Source organism: Eleutherodactylus coqui, chromosome 4, assembly GCF_035609145.1.
Source record: "Eleutherodactylus coqui strain aEleCoq1 chromosome 4, aEleCoq1.hap1, whole genome shotgun sequence".
Taxonomy (NCBI): Eukaryota; Metazoa; Chordata; class Amphibia; order Anura; family Eleutherodactylidae; genus Eleutherodactylus; species Eleutherodactylus coqui.
The window spans coordinates 250,975,220-251,001,247 of NC_089840.1; the positions used below are offsets into that span (position 1 = coordinate 250,975,220).

At 42.7% G+C, this 26,028-nt stretch overlaps 1 protein-coding gene across 5 annotated transcripts in view; it reads left to right on the top strand.

Annotated features, from left to right (window-relative positions):
* LDB1 (LIM domain binding 1) overlaps positions 1–26,028 on the top strand; it is a 159,043-nt gene that overhangs the window by 632 nt on the left and 132,383 nt on the right. The gene's annotated exons all lie outside the window — the stretch shown is intronic.

Sequence of the window (26,028 nt, forward strand, 5' to 3'; positions counted from 1 at the left end):
CCTCCAGGGGTTACTAAAGGTTATTGCCATCCTGTCGTCAGTGAAAGACCCATTTTGGACCTAGTTTGAATGACATGCTTGTGCGTTTTTCTTTCCTTCTATTCTAAGTTAACTCTTACAATGCTGGAGAGGGAAAGTGCTCTGTCTTTAGAGTCCTGGAGTTGCCTGTTGATCACCTTTAGTGCTGAAAACCCTAAAAGGGTGATCCCATTGGTATTATTGTAAGGCTTGCTGCTATTACAGAAGGATTGTAGAGATTGTCTGTAAGTCAATGTAGCTTTGCTGTCTGGATGTGAAGAAGCAGAGGAGTTACTGCAGACTGGTGCACATTTTGTGCGGGGATACATATTTCTTTAGCAAGGACACCTTTCCGGAGTGGTGTGCACTGCGCTCATATCTGCAGGGACTCATTAGCAACGTCTTAAGGAAAGACAAGAAGAAACATTAGCGGCTCATTTAATGCTGGAGCTGCGGAATTGGGGTTTAAATAGGGGACTCTGCATGTCTTTCACAATATAACCCCCCCCCCCCTCTCCTTTCCTCCTTAAGACTAAACTCCTCTATAGCAACAATGTTACTCTTTGTTTGTTTTGGAGATCAGATGGATACATTGTATCGCCTAAGGGTGGAGCATGAAATATTGTAAACAGATATGTTTCCACTCTTTATGTAAACAAATGCAACTTTTTGGATCTGGACTAGGCATCTGGCCCCTGTTGGCTTTTTTAGATCAGTGCAAACCGCTGTGACTGATAGTGCGGTCTCTACATAATAATACCACAATCAACTGGGGAAGACTTTGCACAATTGTGTTGATAGAAATAGATCTGGGGCAGGACCCGACATGGTTATGTCTGTCTCAGTGAGATCAGTCATTTCTCACAGTTCTCAGTCGATGTTTTGGTCTAAGGCATATTTGGTTTTTTTTACTACCGAAGTCTATTTCTGCTATTTGGGTCCATGCTGGAAGACCTTAAAGGGTTGTTTAGCACTACACTACTGATTACCTATTCTGAGGGTTATTGATAGTGTAGTCCAGAAAACCCCTTTAAGGGCACACCAAAAATGTTTGCGGTGCAACATTGCATCTAGGTATCTGCACCCTATTTACAAAAATATGACATAGGGGATGAGGAATAAGTTGTGCAACAGTCATCTCCTGTAGTACATTTAATGGTGCCCATCAATAGAGATCATCGCATATACAGTAGGCAACAGTAGGAAAGACTTAAAAAAGTTAGTTGCACATTTTTCGGTGTATTGGTAGTTCGACTCCTGGCATATGACGTTATGTAGGGTGTAGTCAACAAGACAGATCCAGTGCTATGTCTTAATACCAATGTCCTATATTGAAATTACAATAGTGTACTTAAATAGGAAGGCATGATGGTATGGCGTATGGGTCCCTGGGAGCTCCAGGACATGGATTTCAATTTTGGGCTGTGGCCCCTGTAAGAGATAGAGCGTAAAACCCAACTGCAAAGTTGAAGAGAAGCACGTGAGAAGCAGAAATTCGCATCGCTCTAAGTTCTGCGGGACCGCTGCTGTCATTGAAGTAAGGAAAGCATACTCAAACTGGCCTCCTTCTGCTACGGTAGGGGCAGACCATCCAGGAAGTCCTCTGCGGTCGTCTGCGGCAGATTGAGGTTCTGATCTGCATTGAGAGTTCCTGGAATGAATACTGGTCCAAAAATGGCTCCATGCATGTATCGTAGCAGATGGACGCCACTTCGAGTACGCTTTCCTTACTTCAGTAATAGCAGAGGTCCCATGGGACTTAGAGAGACGCGGAAAGCGGATTTGTGCTTTTCACATGTTACTCTTCAACTTTACGATTGGGTTTTACTCTCTATCTCTTACAGGAGCTGCAACATAAAGTTGAAATCCATATTTTTGGGGCCCCCAGGGGCCTATGCTCCATACCATTGTGTAGCACATCCATGCCTTCCGATTCAAGTTCACTATTGTTATTTCAATAAAGGACACCAGTATTAATATCTAGCGCTGAGTCAGTCTTTTTGATTGCACCCTGGATATATATATGTACCTGTACATAACATGAGGAAGCATGACCACATCCCCATTTCAGGAAATTGATTCTTGTGTCTAATAAGGTCTGTAGTACCCGCTATAAATCTGTTCCTCTGCTGTATTTCTGTGTTGACCTTCCTGCAATTTGCAGCTCCAGTGCTTTTTCACAGATGACCCCATTATATTATTAAATTACCAGAGGACCACACGTTTAAAGGGGGTGGTCTGGTTTAGAAAAGCCATTTTATAATACAATACTAAGGAATTCTGAGTTAATAGAGGAGGGGTCTCCCATTTAGGACCATTTTATGTTAATCAGATCAAAGAATAGCAATAAGTGGCGTCTCTTGCTCTGGAGGACTTAGCATCTTCATAAATTCCAATGGGAACTACGTAATGCTTCATTTGTCCTCTGGGTGTGCTGTAGGGAAATTGAACACTTGCTGCTGGATTCCTTTATAGATGATAGGTTGTTCCTCTAGCGATCACTTATCTTCAGATTACTGCTTTGTGGACCCTAAAGAGATTGCTCATAGCAGAAAACTCCTTTAAAGGGGGTTATCCCAGATTAGAAAAACATGAATGCTTTCTTCTAGAAACAGCATCACTGCAGTCCACAGGTTGTGTCTGGTATTGCAACTCAGCCCTATAGTGCTAAGCTGCAATACCACATACAACCCATGAACACTTGTACAGTCTTTTTAAGAGAGTTGTCTCTAGCTGTTTTGCTTGCAGGAAGTAGACAGCTCTGTACAATGTGCAGTGACCCGGGCCGGTCCTGCTAAAATGAATGAATCTCAGCCTGCAATATCAACCTGGGCCACTGTGCAATGTATGGAGCTGTCAGCTTCCTGCAGCAAAATAGCTAGAAGTGGGACAACCTCTTTAACAAAAAGCTGTACTTTGGAGCCAAACAAGAGATTGCACTGTGAGTAATTGCCTAATATTGTGTTATTATCACATTCATTTCCTTTACATGTAGCTGTGATTGCTTCACTCAGTCGTCAAGGTTACAGAAGAAGGAGCCTAACGGCCTGTATTCTTTATAATATCATTCACAGAATATAGGCTGCTGTAAATGTCAACCCTTGCAAGGAGATGGCAAGGGATCTAATTGCCACCTATTATGAGATGGACTCTTCTAGTAATTACACAATATAAGGAAATTGCTTGCAGTGCAACTCCTTAAATTGTACCTCCTAATTTGCTGCAGGACTCCCATTTAGTTTTCGCATTGCTGTATATGTTTCAGCTTTTTTTTCTTCAAGGACATGGCCGACCAAATGTCTTACCGGCTGTCTTGGTGTAAAGTTCTGAAATCTTGCAACAGGAGACAAGGCAGTTTAATGTGTTCTGTGGGTTTCCATATGCAGAGTGCAGCCTCCGTGCGCGACTACTATGATGTACAGCAAGAGTTTTACAGCAAGCTGATCTGTCTTCTGATGCAAGACAGCTTTTTTTTACAGCACTAATCAGGCAGCGTAAGTGACATGTTCAATTTTTTATGCCGGTTGGTACAATTACAACATTACTAAAATTTGATATTTTTTTTTTTTTACGATTTTCCACTTTTGCCCCAAAAAAACCCCAAAAGAAAAAAAAAATTCTTTTCATTGTTGCATTTCAAGTCCCATAACTTTTTTTATTTTTCTAGTGATGGCGCTCTGTGAGGGCTTGTTTTTTTTTGCATGACGAGCTGTAGTTTTTATTGGTACTATTTTGGGGTACATATGGCTTTAATGATAACTTTTCTTGTGTTTTTGGGAGGCAAAATGAAAAAAAAAATGTTGGTTCCATTTTTTATAGCATTTGTCTAGAGGTTATAAAGTGTGTTCAGTCTATTGTATGGGTCATTCTGAATGTAATAGTTTTAAATGTGTGGATTTTTAAAATGCTTTTTAGTATTTTTTTTAAACAAAAAGGGGAAAGTGTGCAAAATAGGTGTTTTTTCTACTATTTTAATTTTTTTTTACCATTTTTATTTTATTTTTTTTTACATTTTTATCTCTATGAAGCAATCCTAAGTTCACTCTGATAATACATTGCAGTACTTCTGTATTGCAATGCATGATTACTATTCATTGTGATTAGAGGCCATGGCAGACCCAGAAATCGATGTCTGGCATGCGATTGCCATGGCAACCCATAGGCCTCCCATGATTACATGGAGGGCCAATGACACCACAGAGGCTACGCCCTCCCTTTGTGAAGCCTTTACATGATGCAATCAACATGGATTGTGGTATATAAGGCTTAACAACAGGGATTGGTGTTCTCTCTTATCCTCGCTGTTCCATAGTACCGAAGTCTTCCTAGTTTTCCGGGCCAGTAATTACCTGAACTGGGGCAGGGAGCACCAGACTGAGCTGCACAAGAAATGTCATAGTCCCCTTTTCCTCGGGAGTAAGCAGACAGGACATCAGAGATAAAACCTTTTGTTGGACCTGCTGGCTTGGGTTCAGCATGGTCGGAAAGGAAGGAATGGAGGTATCACTTGACACTGACTCGTGATTCACTGTGCTCTTCCATGCACACTAGAGGAAACCTGTCTATAGGACACTGGCTTCAGTCCCATAACCCAAAGCAGGAGAGACTCCCTTCTTCCTCCATCAACAGCTTAGCTCAACATTTCTTCTCCCCGCACTTCCTGTTTCTTCCCGTTCCTCTGTTCCCGTGACCTCTTGAAAAGACAGTCACATTACAGAGGATAACTTAAGATTTAACATTAAACAATGAAAAACTGTACTCTTTGCACTCCTTGGTGATAACAGTAATTATTATTGATCCTACACAGGTCGTCACACAAATTTTTAAAGGGGCTAACCATTTTTCTTTTTGATAGAAGATCAGCCCAAAATTAAGCTGAACACAAAATGCGGGGACTCCCAGAGATCAGCTGTAATCTGTGGCAGAATTTAGTGTTCAATTCCCCTGCAGCACTCTTAGAGGTGAAAAGAAGCATTACACAATATTCATTAAAAGTCAATGGACAGTCCATGTAATTTACAGATGAGTCTACAGAGAGATAGACAGGCTGTGTAGCAGTTTTCTTATTGAATCTGCGGTCTACTCTCTTAGGTCTATTCCTAATAAAACTCTCTAAGTGTTTTATTAGGAATTCAGTATTGATGACCTATCCTCAGGATGGGTATGCCAGTACTACTTGGTAACCCCACTGATCAGCTGTTTGAAGAGATTTTGGGGGTGTGCTGTGGCATATTCACTGCATGACAGCCATAGCGGGGGAGCGTGGTTTGCCTATGGCGGGATAGGACAAGTGGTGAGCTGAACTCCCGAACACACCAGCAATAAAACCCTAGTAAGGCACATTTTCTCCTTATTAGGCAAACCCTCCAGTTTTGCAGGGCCATGGGATTTCTATTTCCTGCTCTACGGGATCCCTTACTGTTGATACTACCCCTTTCAGGGTATAGCTAAACATGGAAGCAGGTCAGCAATCTTTAAGACTCTAGGAGACCTCCCTAGATTTCTTGGTGTCTTCAAGTTGCCCATAACTACACTTCCAGATTGGCTCACTCCAGTTACGATTCCCATTCTTCTGCCTCAGGAGAAGTGGCAACCCTTTTATCCAGTTCTTTACTTCGGGCATTTAATGCAGTTTCCCAAGGCTGTCCTCTCCCTCCTCAGTCCCTGTAGACTCACATCACCGCTATTCCTAAGCTAGGGTAAGACATTTCAACCTGCAGCAGTTTTCGTCCCATTTCATTAATTAATGTGGATGTCAAGCTATTCTCAAAAATGTTAGCTCTTAGATTGAGTACTTACATCCCAACTCTCATCCAAAAAGAGTACTGGGATGCAAGGCATGGGACAATACCATAAAGAATATATCATTGATCACCCAGGCTCACAGGTTCAGTGACTCTCTATGACTACTAGTCGTTGATGCTGAAAAAGCACTTGATAGAGTTCACTGGTGGTTCCTGGAGGAGACCTTTATGAAAATAGGCCTTGGGCCAGGAATGATGGCCTGGATCATGGTCTTTTATCAGCAACCCTCAGCACAAGTAAGGGTGAATGGCTCCTTGTTGACTCTCTTTCTGATTAGAAATGGGACAAGCCAGGGTTGTCCCCTCTCCCCAAAATTATACATTTTAGTCATGGAATCGTTAGCTAACACCCTTTGCAAAAATGACTCTATCATGGGAATGAAGATAGGGAACATGGAGCATAAGTTGTCACTTTTTGCAGATGACTTGTTGATCTATGTAACCTTCCCCAGAGTAGGTCTACCAGTCATTCTTCATGAATCTAATAGATTTGGTAGAGTTAGTAATTTCAGGGTAAATACCCAAAAGTCTGAAATTACTGACTCGGTAGGTTAATTTTCAAATTTTATCTCAATAGTATAGAACCCCCATAAACTACATAAAATGTACACATCAGTCTCTCACATATGCTGGAGGTGCTCTGCTACATCGGGAACTATGTTCCATATTTGGTGGGATTGCTTGCTGGTAATTCCCTTATGGAGGGACATCTCTGCCCTATACAAAACACTGTGTAAGACATCCACAGATATTGCACCAGAGATGGCTATTCTCTCCATACTACTGGGCTATATTTCTCGATGCAAGAAGGGTCTCCTGAGACATTTTCTTATGGCTGCAAGACAGATAATTCCTAGACTCTGGAGGTTGGTCACTCCCCCATCTAGGGTATTGTGGGTTGAAGGCTTGGACTCATTAAGATATATGGAAGAGCTAAAACCTTTAGATGACAACGCTATTTCCAACTTTTATTCCACTTGGCCACATGACTAGACTTTAGGGATTCACCTGCTTTTTTGACTTGGCTATCCAATGGTACCCTTCTGTCTTAAATCTCACATTGAATTAGATATGTTATTAGCTTAGGCACCATCAGAGACACCACAACTTCTCTCTCTCTTTTCTGACCTTCTCTTCCTTTCTCTATTTTCTTCTCTCACTTCTTCTTACCTACTATTGTTGACTTATTTTCTGTTGTTAAATTATACCGGAATCTCTTGTATCACTTGTTCAATTTTTGTAAGCTATATGGTGTATATTTCCCGTTGCCTGTATATAGAATAACTCTTTCATTATTGTATTGCATGTTGCTGTGAAAGGTTTTGTGATGTCAGATTCTGAATAAATATCTCTTGAACCATAACAGGCACAGTGCCATACATTTTGTAGTGGCTGTGCCCGGTATAGCAGCTCACATTCCCTTGAATGGAACTGAACTGCTCTCAGAACATGATGTCACTGGCCTGAAAAGAGGCAGCGGTGCACACCTGAGTGCTGTAGTCTCTTCCGACAGCTGATCAGCGGGGCTCCTGAATTAGATATTGATGACCTGTCCTAAGAAGAAGTCATCAACATTGGAGTTCCAGGAAACCCCTTTAATTAATAATACCATAAAAGGATATTTTCAATGAGTTTTTTTAACCAGACAACCCATTTAATGCTCAGGCGGAAGTACAGACATTGGCGGCAGTAAGCTGTTCTACAAAATTGCGGCTCCAATTGTGGATTGTTGTATTTTTCTCTGGCAGTGTTTCAGATAGAACGTAGTCAACAAATGTGTAGAAATTGTAGTAACACTAAGGACTCAGCGATCTTTAACGGCAAAGTGAAAAACATTCATTATTATGTGTGAACTTCACACCCAAAATGCTGTCTGTCACCTCTGGCTGAGTTTGTTTGTGTAAGCGCTCATCTAAAATACGATTGCTTCGTTCCACCATTTACTGTTGCGGTGATTATACTGTATGTGATGCATCAATATAGTTAATGGATAGCTCCACAAAGACAGTCCCTTTCCATAGCCTCTGACTGTACATGGAGGTTATAGAGAAGGGGTGCCCCGCTTGGGAAACCATATTTGAGCAAAGAGGAGAGGTATGAACAGCAAGCGTGCTTACTTTGGAGGACCTGATCTATTCACTTGTGCAATACCATATTTGTCCTGCAGTGGCCACTGCAGGGAAAATGTGTGACCCAGAGCATCTGATCGCTAGGGGTTTCTAAAGCTGGACCTGCATTGATCCGCTAGGCTGACTTTAATTCAAAGAGTTTATCATGATGAAAGGCTCCCTTTAATATTTGTGTTGGGAGACACTGATTCTTTGAAATAGTCTATAAATATGCGTATTGAATGGTTGACATTATAGGTTTTAATTGATGCAAATATATGATTAGTCATCAGGAGTGTATTCGTTCTGCTCACTGACATATTACATTTATATATATGCATATGCATATAATAGATAGATAGATAGATAGATAGATAGATAGATAGATAGATAGATAGATGTGTGTGGTTACAGTGGTCTGTGGCTTGATGAACCTTGGTCTTGCCCACACTGTCACGTGCTTGCTGTCATTGAATGAATACAATGCATGTTGCTGTTTCCTGCATAGAAGGTGGTGGGTGCACCAATGTGTTTAGTAGAAGCTAAATAGGTGTCAGTCCTTTGTTAATACACTGAAATGCATCCAGCAGCTGTGCAAGCAGGACAGGAAAGGTTTTTAGCCTGTGGTTGTAAAAAAAAAGAGCGTACCTATTCAATGACAGCAAGCGGAGATCTTGAAAATGATGAGAAATTTGAATAAAAAGTATATTAGGAAGCTGTAGAGCATTTCGTTGCATAGTGATTAAGCAGACTAGACAGTCCTATTAGCTTGTCGATGCATCTTCACATGGACAGTTTGATATACAGTACAACCTTATTCAGATGAATGCAACACATTTTCACTCAGAGACATTTCCACAGCAAATCTGCCATGTGTGGATATACTTGTATAGCCTGGAAAGTCAAGGAGTAATGACTTTACTTTGGCCCACGAAAGCTGAAGATCATCTATCCATCTATCTATCTATCTATCTATCTCTCTATCTTATATCTATCTCATATCTATCTAGTATCTATCTATCTTATATTTATCTTTCTAATATCTCTATCTCATATCTACTTCTCTATTTCATTTCTATCTCTCTATCTCATAATCTATCTATCTCATATCTATCTCATAATCTATCTATCTCATATCTATCTCATAATCTCTCTCTCGTTTTCTATCCATCTATCACATATCTATCTATCTATCTATCTATCTATCTATCTATCTATCTATCTATCTATCTATCTATCTATCTATCTATCTCATATCTATCTATATCATATCTATCTCATATTTATCTATATCTATCTATCTATCTATCTATCTATCTATCTATCTATCTATCTATCTAATATCTATCTCATAATCTCTCTCTCGCTTTCTATCCATCTATCTATCTATCTATTTATCTATCTATCTAGCTCTCTATCTATCTATATAGCTCTCTATCTATCTATCTATCTATCTATCTATCTATCTATCTATCTATCTATCTATCTATCTATCTATCTATCTATCTATCTATCTATCTATCTATCTATCTATCTATCTATCTCCACAGCGGTGAAGCCCCGCGTCAAGCAGTGTAATTATGAGTAGCGTGGCTTTGTTAATGACATTACTTTGCTGGAAGCTCCCTATGCAGTGCATTGTTATCTGTGGATTGCGACGTCTGCTCTTCTATACAGGACCCACAGACGCCTGCTTTAAAAAGCTCTCATCTCATTGTCTCCGACAGACTGGGCTTTGCTTTACCTGCAGTTCTGGCGGAAGCTTTTACAGATTCTATTTTAAATTCTGTTTACAGTGTCATCTTCAAGGATGTGTTGCTGTAACCCTATGAAAAAATAGAAATACTGCCTATATAACAAAAGAAGGAAACTTCTCTGGTGACTGGGATTTGTGACTTATTTATGATTATGATGCACATCGATTCGATTCATATTTGTTAACTGGAAACAAAAGTGCAGCAGTTTGTGCTTTTGTTCCAGCGTGAAAACCTGGAATGGAGATGGAAGATACAGAAGCGGATTGAAACTGAAGGTCTTCAGCTTCAATACATTTCTATGGGCTGAAAAACTGAAATGTTTTCTTTCCGTTTTATTGTTCCCATGACAAAACAGCTAAATGGAAAGAAAAGAGTGAAAAGGCCCTCAAGGGTTCTCTGGGACTCCAACATTAATAACCTATGCTTAGGATATGTCATCAATATCTGATCAGTTTGGGTCCACTGTACACCAGGGTGAGTGCCACGGCCTCTACTCAGGCCAGTAATGTCACATGTATTTGTTACATGGCACGAGAACGGCTCAATCCTATTCATGTGAGCTGCTATACCAGACACCACCACTACAAAATGTACAGTGCTGTACCTGGTATGCATTGAAGAGGATGCGGCACTTTCCTGAGCACCACTGCCTCTTTAAACATCTGATTGGAGGGGATCCCAAGCTGCAAATTCTCATCGATCAGATATTGATGACCTATCCTAAAGGGTACATCATCCAGATCAGAGTCCCGGAAAACCCCATTAAATAATATTGTGTTTCCTTGAAAATAGGACCCTGTCTTATATTAATTTTTGCCCCAAAAGAGGCACTAGGTCTTATTTTTTGGGTAGGTCTTAATATACTTACGTAGCAGGCTCAGTCCAGATCCCTCCCGCTGCTCTCCACAGCTCCGCTGCACTTCCTGTAGTCCTCAGCCGGTCATACCACATTACTTCCTGGTTATGGGATTCATAAATCCCGCCTCTAGGAAGTGATGGCTGTGATTTGTTCTTCGACCACTGCTCAGACAATCAATGCAGCGCTGGATAAACTAATCAACAGCCGTCACGTTTGAAAGGCAGGATTTATGAATTAGCTGAGCCGCGGCCAATCACAGCCATCGCATTGGTTCATCCAGCGCTGCATTGATTGGCTAAGCAGCGGTCGAAGAACCAATTACAGCCATCGCTTCCTGCAGGTGGGATGTATGAATCCCGTAACCAGAAAGTGATGTTAGATGAGCGGCTGAGTACTGCTGGAATCGCGTTGAACCTCTAGAGAGCAGCAGGAGGGACCTGGACCAAGCCTGCTAGATAATGCATTGTTTTTTTTATGCGGTATAACTAGGGCTTATTTTTGGGGTAGGCTTATATTTCAAACCTCCACGAAAAATAGGCTAGGACTTATTTTCAGGGTAGGTCTTATTTTTGGGAACAGGGTAGTTTTATAAAACTTTTTTGCCCATGGTGTGGCCTCAAACATACAGCAGAGCCATCTGCACAGAGCTAGTTTTCCAATATTGTTTACAACCCTTCACCTACTTTTTGCCAAGCAAAGGACTCCGGTTTATGCTGAACTCTGCAACTTTATTAAGCCAGACAAAAGTCTGAATAAACATATTTTTGTTGGGAGAAGTCAGGTCCAATAAGACAAAGACTTCATTTCCAGTTTATTGTGGATCTTCCTGAAGGGGGGGGGGGTATGTACGGAGAAGAGAAAATAACGAAATAACCGCTGCCAATTTAGCCCCGAAAATCTTTTTTGTTGTTGTTGTACGTGAAAGACAAAACAAGCTGATCCAGTAGAAATTCCACGAAAATCTCACACTAATCAATCCCACAGGGACTCTGCATTCAAAGAGCCTCACGTCATAGGCATCACCTCGCATATTGTTTCAAATCACATTTTGTCTGCAAGCAGCAACTCATCTCTGATGTCTGAATCAGAAAGGGTTCGGCTCTCAGGACGGGCGTCACAAAAAAAAGAAAAAGCTGCTTCTTTTTTCTTTTAATTATTCATCTGGAAGACGACCAGGGCATTAGACTACATCTGGTATCAGGCATCTTGGAATGGCCTGGCCCATAGAGAATAGTGTGATCATTCCAGCCCAGCAGTCTTAAGAGCTGGGCAGTCCCTGGAAGCCATGCTGTTCTACCAGCAGACATCTGCATGCTGTCGCTGAGTTAACGCTTTATTATGGCATGATACAAAAAGATGTAAAACTCATAGATTTCATTAAAATTAGGAATTTTGGCAGCTGGGAGTCAATGGACAGAAATATTTTGTAGAGTACTACAGTCTACAGAAAGTGATAGGGTATGGCTGTGCCCCCCCATCCCCATACAGAGCCTTCCCTATGTATTTGGATCTGCTTTGGCTTTGGACTACATCTAGAGGCAGCACAAGGGGTTTTCACTCTTTTACTCCACCGATTGGGATCTTGTCTTGCTGTGGGGTCCCAAGGCTATTACTAAAGAAGTACTACTTGGCTACATAAGACCAAGACGTGGTACCTGAGGGTGTGAATAGAGACAAAAACCAGGTGATTTAGTCAAGGGCAGGCAGCATAAATGTCAGTCCAGGAATCAGGCGAGAGGTCAGGACTGGCAGAACAGGTGCAATACGATAAACAGTCCAAGTCGGGGTAGGCAGCTGGCAGAGAGAGAAGGCCTATAAACTTAGTCGAGGTCAGCGATGGAGAAGTTAGAATAGTCAGGAACAAGCAGGAGTTGGGAAACTGGGAGAACACACAAGCTACTGATCGAGTTTGCACAATAGGGTGGAAGCTAATTGCTTAAGGTACCTTTACACAGGGAGATTTCTGAATTTTCACTGTAAACAGCAAATTTGGGCAATGATAGGGCATTGAGCAAGAAAATGCTCACTTGTTGGAGTCGCTTCCTTTTTAGCAAAACTGTAGAGCAAGCGACCATTGGCCCATGTAAACAGGAACCGCTCAAAGTTTGACAGTCTTCCTGTGTAAAGGTACCTTTAAGGGGAGGATGCCTTACAAGTCAGGATTTTTTAGGGATAGTATCGGTAAAGATTAGCAGGATGCATACTGACTAGGGATGAGCGAGTATACTCGCTAAGGCACTACTCGCTCGAGTAATGTGCCTTAGCTGCGTATCTCCCCGCTCGTCCCTAAATATTCGTGGGCCGGCTCGGGGCGGAGAGCTGCGGGGGAGAGCAGGGAGGAACGGAGGGGAGATCTCTCTCTCCCTCTCTCTCCCTCTCTCCCCCGCTCCCCGCCGCAACTCACCTGTCAGCTGTGGCGGCCCCCGAATCTTTAGGGACGAGCAGGGAGATACTCGGCTAAGGCACATTAGTCGAGCGAGTAGTGCCTTAGCGAGTATACTCGCTCATCCCTAATACTGACCCTTTAAGTGTGGGGTCAGTATAGGCAGAGGCTGGAGACTGTGAACTTGGAAGGACATGGCATCTGTTGTATAAAGGAGTGTGAACAGCGACAACCGCAGTAGTAGCAACAGCGGCAAGTGAGCACAGATGGCTGCCGCAACAGTATTTAGTATGCAAATTACTATCCTGCCTTATCTAGACCTCCAGCAATACAACATAGCTGTCATTAAAGGCCCTTTAGACAACGATTATCACTCAAAATTTGCTCAAAAGCCATCTTTTGAGCCATAATCATTGTGTCTAAACGCACGGCCATCGGGCACTATTCGTTCATTGTAACTTTTAGCAAGTTTAAAGTCAGCCATGACTCTTATCAGCGCTGTGCGCTGAGTTCTCAGCAGGATACCACTAATACTATTCTTTCAGCTAGTATCCGGCTCGAAGCTCTCAGTGATCGTTTAGAAAACTAAGCAGCTGTCAGCTCCGAGAACAGGAGCGCAATCAGCTCAGCGGGATACTAGCTGATAGCTCCAACAACAAAGCAGCCGTATGCAGATGACAGCGCTCCTGCTATCTTCTGCATACAGCGGCCGCCTTCATTTACACACTAATAAACTCTTAAGTAGCTAATTAGCTACTTAAGAGCTTATGCAAAGTGATCTCTCAAAACTGTCACTCAAACTGCCGATTTTTGAGCGATCATCTTTCCGTGTAAATGGGCCCTAACTCCTCCACCCTCTAATGATAATGAAATGACTCTGCCCATTTGTCCCAATCTATACAGCAAAGCTGACAAATGAGTTAGATGAAACAGGAGCTATCAATCTATTGTGTATGTTTTAGTGGATAGTGTGAAAACTGAAATATTTTAACATTTTGGGGCAGACAGTCACATAAAATAAAAATATACCCCCCAAAGCATCCGTAACTGATGTGGCACAGCACTGTACTACGTTGGGGCCAGAGTGGTCAGATCTAGGGATGAGCGAGTATACTCGCTAAAGCACATTATTCGAGCGAGTAGTGCCTTAGCCGAGTAGCTCCCCGCTCATCTCTAAAGATTCGGGGGCCGGCGCGGGTGACGGGTGAGTTGCGGCGGGGAGCAGGGGGGCAGGGGGGAGCGGGGGGGAGAGAGGGAGAGAGAGATCTCCCCTCCGTTCCTCCCCGCTCTCCCACCGAGACCCAAACCAAATGTTTAATAGAATTGTCTTTGGCTACAACACATCACTGATGATGTCACTGAATGATGTCACTGATTCCTGGGCTTTGATTACCACGTCACATGAATAGTGCTTCAGCCCTGAAATGAGTTGCACGTTTATGGTGTAATTTTCACTGGTGTCAGCACTGATCAGTTTCCCACAGTCACGGCTCTTTGGTAAGAGATGGGATTAGATATATGGGCTGTCTCTTCACTTCCTAACTTCCAGTATTCTCAGTATGCCGAGTAGGAAAAGGGGAAGCTGAGTTCCCAGTGTCTATATAGCTCTTCTGAGCCGATGGTGTCTGAGAAAAAGGACAAGACTTTTTGCCTGACTCCGTGTCTGAGCAGGATCATGACAATGAAGAGGATTTAAAGGGCAACTCCATCTACATGTGATAAAGCCTCTCCTGGCTAGCAGTGGGAGTTACTGTAATAGTTAGTGCTGGTGTAGTACACCTATTCTGCTCAGTAGTTGGATGTACTTGAATAGTGACAACCAATTTAATGAATGAGAAATGTGCACAGTGTAGTTGTCACTTCCCTTCCCCCACTCTTCTTGGTAGCTCATACAAGGTACATAATTCTGCAGAGGGCAAAGGTGAGCTCAAATCTTCAACAGTATAAACCACAGATATTTCATTGGTTGATGTATATCCACTGGGACCCTTACTGATCTTGCAAGAGAGCAGGCTTGGTTCCCCGCCCACGAATGAATGGGAGATATATGTAGTGACCCGAGCCGGACTTCTAAATAAAGAGTAGGGTGCTGGTTAGGTGTGTGAGATGCTGTGTGTGCTGGCTCTCGACTGGCATTAATTCTTCTGAAGAAGATTCAGCTAGTAGGAAGTCTTTATGGCAATGCTCATTGGGAAAAAGTATGCAAATTTGCTCTCTTTCAGAAGGAAGAAAATCCTCTCTCTAGTGCCACCTATTGGTAGCTAGCCTGTGAGTCAGTGTTCTCAAAAAGTGGAGATCCAGCCAGTAGGGATTCTTCACCTATATGGCACTAGAAAGACAGTTTTCTTTCTTGTGGAGAAGTGCAATCTTGCAGCCCACTTGATTGGCACTTTTCGGGGCACTTTGAGGGCTGAGTGCTGGGTACAGGGTGGCACCCATGAGGAAAAAACTTCTAGTGTTTGTACCCAGATTATTGGAAACTTTTTAATGGAGTTGGCCCCAATTCTGACATCTTCCTATTTTTCTACTTTAAGTCTTGCTGCCTTTTCATCTGACGGTATAATATCGTTCCAATTGACTGGCAGAGGAGCCCTGGCTGATCACCCATGTAAATAAATACGTAGTGTGGTAGCGTTGTTATGCTTTTTAACCATGTAAGACACGCCACCGGATCTCATGTATCTGAAGCCTGATGTACCACCTGTCATCTCTATACGAGCTGAGGGGATTATCAAATTCTGCTTGCTATGCCAACTCTGTTCCTTTTCAGATCTTTCTGAAATGCAGCCAACAAGTATTGGTTGGAATGAAGTTTGAAAGCTTCCACGTGGCCCCTGCAGAAGTGTAGATGACGGTTATATCCTCCTGTCAACATAATTATCCTACAGAATACCTGTTTTTAGCATTTGAGCTGCACGATGAATTTGACCACGTCTTTATGACGCTACAGTTGCCTAATAATATTATGGCCATAGGAATGAATGGCATATGGTGTGTAAGGACTGCAGCTTGAGCAAGATAGACTAGTTGCATGTTGAAGGATTACTTAAAGGGAGTGTCCAGTGGGGAAAAAAAAACCCTTAAAGCGTGGGACATTAAAAATATAAAAAAGTATATATACCCTATAGATATCCCAGCACTCTGTTACCCTCTGTCTTCCATCTGCTTCCGGATATTGTGGTCATAACTGGCCTTGTTATTGGTAAGGCCAACACTTGGCCGCAGTGGTCAAGCATTTAGATGGCACTTGACCATGACCTGGAGCCAGGTTTGTGAATCCAACATGTATAACCCGATTCAAAATGCGGGGCCCAAGGCAACTAGCTGATTATTTCGGGCCCTGCTCTCGGCATCCCCAGCAAATGAGTATTTGCCCTGGCGTGGCTGCTTCAGCGGAAATGTATTAGTGTACAAATGAATGGCTATTATAAGGATGGCACAAGGTATGGGAGATGGGAGCCGCTCTTATTGAGCAGCTCTCTGTTCTTGGTCATAGTAGGGGGACCCAAGCAAGGACCCCACTGTGTTATGTTCATATGAACGGAGATTGTGCTGTTGGTACAACCCCTCTAACTATGTCAGGCTGTATTCGCATGGCTGTCCATCATCATTTCTGGGGTACGCAGCTATTTTTTCCATCCAAACAAGAGACAATGGAAGTGGAATCTGTGTGGAAAGTTTTGCATCAGTTTCCGCCACATTAATTTACCCTTAGGGCACCTTCACACTGGCGAGAAAATCGGGTGATTTTCTTGTGATGCGAGAGTAAGTGAAAACGCATGATTATGAAACCAATGAATTTCAATGGTTTCATTCTCATTTGTAATGTTTTCACTCCTGCGATGCTGCAGCATGTCCATTGTTTTTGCGATATTGCCCATTGTTTCCAATGGGGCGCTCAGCAGAAGCGCCAGCCCCACTGAAAGCAATGGGAGAAGATTGCGATCCCCTGCCATGGCTGTGACAGCTGCAGCAGGGGATTCCTTCAGCAGTGATGCGAGGCTGTCTCATCCAGGGGTTTCACCTTGCCCTCAACGGGGCCAGCGGCAGCAGCGCCGATCCAAGGCATAACTTGAAGCTCCTGGGCCCCAATGCAAAACCTATATGGAGAAGAGAGGCCTTATGGGCCCCCTAAGTCTCCTGGGCCTGGGTGCAACCACATCCACTATAGTTACACCTCTGCTACCTATCCATGAGAGTGGGGATAAATATTAAAGGGGTTGTCTGGGGCTTTTACTATTGATGACCTATCCGCAGGATAGGTCATCAATAGTCGATCAGCAGGGGTCCACTACTGGAAGTAGCTGATCACTAGGCTTGCCATCATTCAGATATTGCTAGAAGCAGATAGTGCTGTCCATATTGCAGTGGTCCAGTTTGGTACTGCAGGCACAGCTTTCATTGAAACCAATGGGTCCTGTGCCTGTATCACCAAACCAGGATGCAGCAATGTTGACAGCACTATCTGCTTCCACTACTAAATTGGTGGGCATCCCGAGCAATGTACCTACGTCAATCAATTATTGATGACCTATCATCACGATAGGCTATCAGTATTAAAAGTTATGGACAACCTCTTTAAGTCAGTAGGGATCCAACAACTGGGACCACCACTGAATATGGTGCCCCTATGCAGTGGCTTTTGTGGCATGGTCTGTTTCTATGCTAGCTGTAGAACGATTTGTGGTACCACCACTTGGCCATGTGGTTTTCGGCCATGTGGCACAGTCACCCCATGTGAATACCTCTTTACAGAATAGCTAGGACAGTTGATCAACATCCGAAATAAATTCCCGCACAAGATATTAATAGTTTGTTGCTGTCAATTAAACGAGAAGATAAAATTTACCTCATCAAGGTCAAAGCGAGAAGCCATTAAATCAAAGCTCTGCACAGAAAGTGAACCTGCAGGAACGCGGCATTGTCCTTGTAAAGGGGTATAATGGTACTTGAGTTTCCTCAATGGATGCCTGATTTAACCTATTGCTTGCCGTAAAACCTCAGGCTGTAGCCATCTCTTCCTTAGCGCAGTTTGATTATGAATTGAGCCGAGGACCGGCGGAAACATCATATTGAGTATCAGATGACATTATCAAACGCGGCGGTTTATAGGAAGCGCCGAGAGATGCGAAACAATAAGCAGAGAGATTTAATGTGATCCGAGAGATTGGGAGATCCTGATTTGTAGTTGACCTCACCTGCGCTGCACATGCAGGATACATTAGTCATCGGGACACATATACAATGCTGCGGGATAGCTGAGGCAGTCATACGTATTAGCAGATAAGGCTCAGAAAGCCTACAAGCCCTGACAAGACTTAGCCGGGCGTCGCACGGGCATATCGGCGCACACAGTATGCGGAGAATAGAACCCATTGATTTCAATAGGTTAGTTCACATGTACGTATTTTTTCTGCGCCTTTTGGTCTTGGGGTAAAAAAAAACGTAACATGCTTTTTTTGTGTGCATTTGCGCACCCAAAGTCCCAATAGAAGTCAATGGGGATGCGCAAACTATGATAGAAGATGCGTGACACGTTGCGTAATTGCGTGGGGAAAAGAACTCATTGGACTAAGTAGCCATTTCAATCGATGCACATGAAATGATAAAATATGTCAATGTGTGCAAAAAACATTGTTTCTTCCACAAAAATGCTATGCTCATGTGCGCGCAAATATGCATATGCTCGTGTGAGGAAGGTTTACACAGAGCAATTACCGTTCAGATTCTCTCCGGATCGTAATCCAAATAAGTAAATGCTGCCAGCGACGGAACGACGAATGATAATTTGTTCGATTACTGTTCGTAGTTCAGTTTCTGGTTCAGAGTCCTGTAAACAGGCAGTCATATATATGAAGATCTGCCTGTTTGCTGTCAATGGAGGCAGGTGGCTGGAAGGATCCCCGCCTCCATTCACCAAGTGATCACCACTCCTGTGTGAAAGCACAAGAGTGATTATAGCATTGGGTGCATTGGCATGGTCATCCTGTGTAAAGGGCCCTTATTGGAGCAGTTAAAAAAAACAGACTACATACGGATAGGATATAGACCCGTATTCTATGCGTCAATACACACGACCGAGGATTTTCATGCAGACAAAAAACGCGTGAAAAACTCATTGCATGCAAGACTCAGGTGAATGGGGATAGAAAAAAAAACAGTTCTCAGATGCCATCCGTGTGCAGTCAGTGTCGTGGCGTCCTATGTCATTCGTGTGCTGCAGAAAAAAAAAATCGGGCTTGTTTCATTTTTTTTGTGAACATGCCGTTCGCAAAAGCACTTTGACCGCTCAACCAAAAACAGGTGATTTGGCCATAAATGGCACCGTATGGCATTATTATTTAGGCGTTATACTGTTCTGTTTGAGAAATGCAATGATTATATTTGGCACTGCATGTTGGTATTATTTGACTACGGTATAGTGGTATTATTTAGGCACTATATGGTGGTATTAAGACACTTTATGGCACTGTATGGCATTATTATTTAGGCATTATGCAGCTCTGTTATTTGCGCATTGCAATAACTATATTTAGTGCTATATGTTGGTATTGTGTGGTGGTATTATTTGGCACTGTATGTTGATATGAGGGCACTTTATGGCACTCAGATTTTGACATTATAAAGCTCTGTTAGGCTTTATGGTAATTTATTTGGGAACTGTATTGTGGTATTATGGCACCTTATGGCGTTATTATTTTTGCATTGCATAGATCTGTTAGACATTATGGTTATTTATTGGCGGCCTTGTATAGTGATACTCAGAGGTGTAACTTGAAGCTCCTGGACCCCAATGCAAAATTAGTAACAGGGCCCCCAACTACAATGCTTTATTCATAGTACTGGGCTCCCTATATGGAAAAGAGAGGCCCTATGGGCCCCCTAAGTCTCCTGTGCCCAGGTACAACCTCATCCTCTGAATCCCCTATAGTCATGCCCTTGGTGATACTATTTGGTCACTTTTTGGCATTATATTTCTATGTTGTATATTGTGGTAGTTTTAGATGGGCACTGTATGGTCGTATTAGGGTACTTTATGACATTATTATTTTGACCTACAATAGCATTGTTTTGGTTTTATTTGGTACTGTATGGTGGTATTAGGATACTTTATGGCATTATTTTGGCATTCTATAAACATATTGTGGTGGTTTTATTTGGCTACTGTGTGGCTGTATTACAGCACTTTATGGCATTATAATTTAAAACTAAGCAGCTCTGTTATGTGGGCCCTGCGGCAGCTTTATATGGGCACTGTATGAGGATATTATATATGGTAAACATAGCATGGTACTATTATTCGTGCACTTTATGATATATCAGCTGTTGAAAGGCTCTTGTTGTGTTTCTACTACTGCTTTTAACCTTTTAGTATATTGAAGTATTCATCTTTCACCACTGTTCGAGGGTATAGGCCTACTTGATTTTATTGGCACTAGTCTTGGGGTGTTTTGTCCAAGACTCTTCATCCTAAACACCTCAATGAGATATAATCCATACGGAAGATGTGATCTCCACTTTTAATTGCATGGTAATCTTTGCTGCTGTCATTATACACAGAGGACAGATCATCAGTATGATCTCATAGGTTATGTGTGCCACATCCCATAAGAAATAGTCCGTAGTGGCTAGTCAATGGCTCCAAAGTCACCTCCGAATGAGGTTGCCTTCTGTTGACCTTGGGATTATTATTCTTTCATAGACCTTGTACTCTGGCCCACCCCAGCTCCTTATTTGTACCTCTACGACAAGATCCTGACTGATGAGTGTTAAACAGAGTTGATACGTTGTATACTATCTTTTGTTCCTGTTGATGAGGGGCTTGTTACAATGTATTTATGTCCAACCATTCAGCTATGACTTACTGGAGAAATCTATGAGCCATGAAGTAACATATCTTACTTTGCTCATTAGCTATAGGACGTGAGCATCTAGGTTGTTCCCCAAGGCTATTTAGTATGGATTCATGTTGATGATGTGATGTTGTGCATCATCTTGACAGCAGTAAACAGACAAAATCTAATATGATAAAAAGTCAATGGAGAAAATATTACCGTCAACGCGATCTTCAGATGTGAAGACATCAGGAATAATCCTAAACTAATTGGTTCGGGGTTTAATTCAAAATAATTGAGTGAACTGAAATGATGTTCTAAACAAAGGACTGATGCTTAAAGAAGAACGTCACTTTCCAAATTAATGTTCCTAAGTTTTCTTGTATGTGTTGTAGAAAATGACAATAGTTTTCTTTGTTTCTGGTGGAGACGAAATATCATTGGGGCAAATACCGCCAATCTCCTCCACCTACAGTACCTCCTGATATCAGTCTCTGAGGCTTGGGACCCCAGGACCTGAGTACTTTGGTCTGGGCAATGTATAGCCCTGTTATTTGGGCACTGTCCTATTAATTATATATGTAGGTCCTGTGACAGCGCATAGCAGTATTATTTAGACAGCTCTATTATTTGGGCATTGCAATGACTATATTTGACACTGCATATTGCTATTATTTGGGCACTGCATGGGCATTGTATATGGGAAGTATACGGTCAGGGGCGTAACTATAGAGGGTGCAGGGGATGCGGTTGCACCTGGGTCCAGGAGCCTTAGGGGGCCCATAAGGCCTCTCTTCTCCATATTGGGAGCCCAGTACTATGAATAAAGCATTATAGTTGGGGGCTCTGTTACAAGTTTTGCACCGGGGCCCAGGAGCTTCAAGTTAAGCCTCTGTATATGGTGGTATTATTAGGGTACAGTATGGCATTAAAAATGTAGGCATTATGTAGCTCTAACATTTTGGTATTACCATGACTGTATCTGGCACTGTATGGAGTTAGTATTTGGGTACTATATAGTGGTATTATTTAAATGTATGGAGGTATTGGGACAGCGCACGGCGTTATTAGTTAGACATTCTGTAGCTCTGTTATTTGAGCATTGCAATGACTACACTTGACATTGTGTATTGGTAATATTTGGGCACTATATGGGCATTGTATATCAGTATGGGCAATGTATGGTGGTATTAGGGTATTGTATGGCATTGAAAAAATAGGCGTTATGTAGCCCTTTCCTTTAGTCATTGTGTTGGCTTTATTTAAGCACTATATGATGCAATATATGGCATTATTATTTAGGCATTGTGTAGCTCTGTTATTTGAGCATTGCAAAGACTACATTTGGCACTATATGTTGGCATTACTTGGACATTATATGGGCATTATATCACTATAGGCACTATAGTGGTATTGTAAGGCTACTGTATGGCATTAAAACATAGGCATTATGAAGCGCTGTCATTTGGGCATTGTGTTGGCTTTATTTGAGCAATGTGTGACAGTATTGGGGCACTGCATGGTATTATTATTTAGGCATTATATAGCTCTCTTATTTGGGCACTGCATTGCCTACATTTAGCATTGTATGTTGCTATTATATGGGCTCTGTATGCACTTTGTATATCACTATGGGCAGTATAATAGTAGGATTAGGGTACGCATTGGCATTAAATATTTTGTCATTAAGGTAGCTTTGTCATTTAGGCATTTTGTGGACTTTACCAGCTCATGGACATTTATGACATATCCAGAGGCTATATCAGAAAACTCTTATAGGTGCATGCCCCAGCGGCTAGACCCACATCTATGGCCAGGGCAAAGCTCCGCCAACCATGTTCCAGCTCACCGCCGCAGCCACAGGTAGCTGGGACAGAAGCAAATAAATTTGGTGTTCCACTCTGTTTCCATAACTCCTACAGAGGTAAATGAAACTGCACAAACAGCTTGTTCAGCTTTACCCTCCTTCTTCTCATCTGGGTGAAGGACCTTTGACATATGACTATGAAGTCATATGTCAAAGGTCCTTCACCCACAGCCCTTCCAGTTTTTGTTGCACTTTATGCTAAATTGTTACAAACGCTTCTGTAATTTTGCAGCGATTTACGTAGAACTGTGTCAAAACCACAATATTTTAAAATATGTAGAAGGTGGCATCTTCTTAACAATTTAACACCCCTGCAGTCAGGGAAGAGCGCCGCCTGAGGCAAGGAGCTCACCTCGCCTTATGGATGCTGCACCCCTGAATCCTTTAATATATTGTAGCTGTAGATTTTAGAATTCTCCTATCTAATCTACTTTTGCTGCTAATTTCCCTCTGGCAAAGTGAATCCTGCTATTATTGCACACAGGCCATATCAGTGATAAAGATTTATATTTATCTGAGGAATAACCAACCCCAAGACAGTGATAAACCCTCTTCTACAAGTGGGCCACATTAAGATGTCAGAATCTGGAAAGATCCTCTGGATCATGACATATAGAAAGACCCTGCAACCACAACCAACCACATGGATATCAACTGCATGTAAGGGAGGCTATTCTAATAATATCATTTTTGTGGGAAATTGCTAGCTAAGCACTTACATGCAGAAATACATTAAAGGTGTGGTCCATTTGTAAACTATTGATAGTCTAGTCTCAGGATAGATAATTAATAGTAGAGCAGTCTATTTGAGATCTCTGCCGATCAGCTGTTCTCTAGGCTTTTGCTTTCCTGCATTGAGCATATTTCGCAGGAAGCAGACAGCTCCGTTCTCCTTGCAGAGGCCAGACTTGGTATTACAGGTCAAGTTCCCAGTAAATTGAATACCTGTAGTACCAAGTCTGGCCACTGCAATGAGAACAGAGCTGTCTGCTTCCTGCAAAAATAACCTGCAAATGCATGAGTACAATGGCCTAGAGAACAGCTGATGGTGGGGGTAAAGTGTGACAGACTGACCTCCACTGATCTACTATTGATGTCCAATCTTGAGAATGCAGCATCTCTAGTTTACAACCTCTTTAAAGTCTCTTAAAACCTGAGCTATATTTGGTGAAGCGGAGACTTCTGCGACTGCATCTCCAGCTAACAGTTCCCGGCTGTTTTATCTATCTGGAAGGTCCTGACGACGACGTATTTATCAGGGGACAGCACTATGAAAATATCCCACCTGTGTTTAGACAGCCTATATATAGACACTAAACTACTTGTACTAAAGGGCAGCAGTGGGGCTATGAGAAGTTCAAGCCTCGCTCGTAACCGCATCATTTCCACAGCAACAGAGATGTGAGGTCACAAGCTGAAAATCATTAAATCATGGAGGATGAACGTGGAGCGGCAGTGATTCAGATGTTACAATTCTTGCTGTAAGGGAAATAAGCCCAGCAGATCAGTATAGAGCCGCATCCCTCTAATGACTGCAACGGCTAATGAGAAGGCTGCTTTGTCATATAGATTGGAAGGATTTCACCCTCATTTGACAAACATGCAAAATTTTTCAGAATAGAAAAAAGGCCTGATATGCGTAAAATATAATTTCTTCTTCCTTTTCCCCCTTTGTACCTGATCAATATATACAACGGGAACTTTGTATAATGATAACGACTCAAAACTCAGTTTTAATATCATTTTATTGTAAAATTCAGACTTGTAATTGAAAATAAAACGAGTTTGAAATATCATTGCCAGAGCTTTTGCAAACTGCAGCAGTGGAAACGGTAAAGTCAGGTGCATGGAGCCTGTACAGCGCCACATGGAGTCCGTAGAAGGCACTGTGCGCGGCGGGACGGTGGCGCAGTATTCTGCACCTTGATCAAGTTTTTTTCCTATAGATTCCATATGGATCTATGAGACAAAATTTCCATTTGTCAAAGTCATTGTAATATGGATGAGCCTTAGGAACCGAGAGCCAATTTTAGTTCAATTGTCAGTCTGGTGGATGAACCCAATTTCCATTGGTTGGAACTATGTAGTACAGATATTGATGTTGAATTGTTCACAGCATAGGTAAAACCTGGACCCCAATCCAAAGTATGTAAGAGGGCCCCCATCTGCCATTTACACTGAATGGACACTTTATTGGAGACCCCCATCTAGTAGCGTGATGAGCCTCCTTAGGCCCTCAAAACTACTTCTTAAAGTTGTAGATTAGATGGAGGTCCTGACATGTTCTGACTAGAGATGAGCGAGCATACTCGTTAAGGACAAATACTCGAACAAGTATCGTCCTTTTCGAAATTCTGCCTGCTCGTCCGCAAAGATTCGGGGGTGAGCAGTGGGATGCGGGAGTGAGCAGGGGAGTGAGCTCTCCTCGGCCGCCCCCTGCCGGCACCCGAATCTTTGCGGATGAGCACGCAGATACTCGAAGAGGACTATACTCACTTCAGTATTTGTGCTTAACGAGTATGTTCGCTCATCTCTAGTTCTGACCAGCTGACAGGAAGGAGTCATCGATTCTGTTTCTCTCAGGGATCTTCCACACGGGCGCTGCAATTTACAGGCCACCCTAATCGAGTCCGTAAATTGCATGAATAAAAGGTAGTCGTGACCAAGTTGCGGCTACAACATCTGTTTCCTTGCACGTGCAGACGGCCAGGATGCGTATATACGCCACAGCCCGGAATACTGTTGGCAGGGGGGAGAGAATTCAGCTCTGCTAAACTCCCTCCCCCTTTAGCTCATTAGCAGAGCTAGTGAGCTAAACTCCCTCCCCCTCCTCCCCTTGCGGGAAAGGGGAGGGGGAAGGCCCGGGCAGGAGCTTAGCAGAGCTAGTCCCTTCCCCTCCCTACACAGCCTATGAGAGCTGCCTGCAAGGGGAGGGGGAGGGACTTTAGCAACGCGAACGCGAGCCACTGCCAAGTTCCCTCCCACCTCCCTTTTCCAGCAGCTCTCATAGGAGTCTATGGAACCGGCGTACTCCCACAGAAGATAGGTCGAGACCTATCTTTTCCGGGCGTGCGTAAAATTGAAAAATCGCCCATCTGAACAAGTGCATTGGAATCCCAATGCTTTAGATGGTCACGAAATGCTTTAGATGGTCACGATTTTTTGATAAAACGCTTGTGTGAAGGTAACCTTAGACACAATGGCGCTGGAACGGTCCACCTGACGTTATAGCCCATCCGTGCGAGGGGACGATGAGTTCGGACATGTTAGTTGGAGCAGCAGCGCTGTATTCAGCTGCAATTTTTTGGACTGTGCAGCGCCTGTTCATCAGAATGATTCCTGACATCCTCCTCTGACCTCTTTCATCGATGAGTTGTTAACGTCCACAGGATGCCCT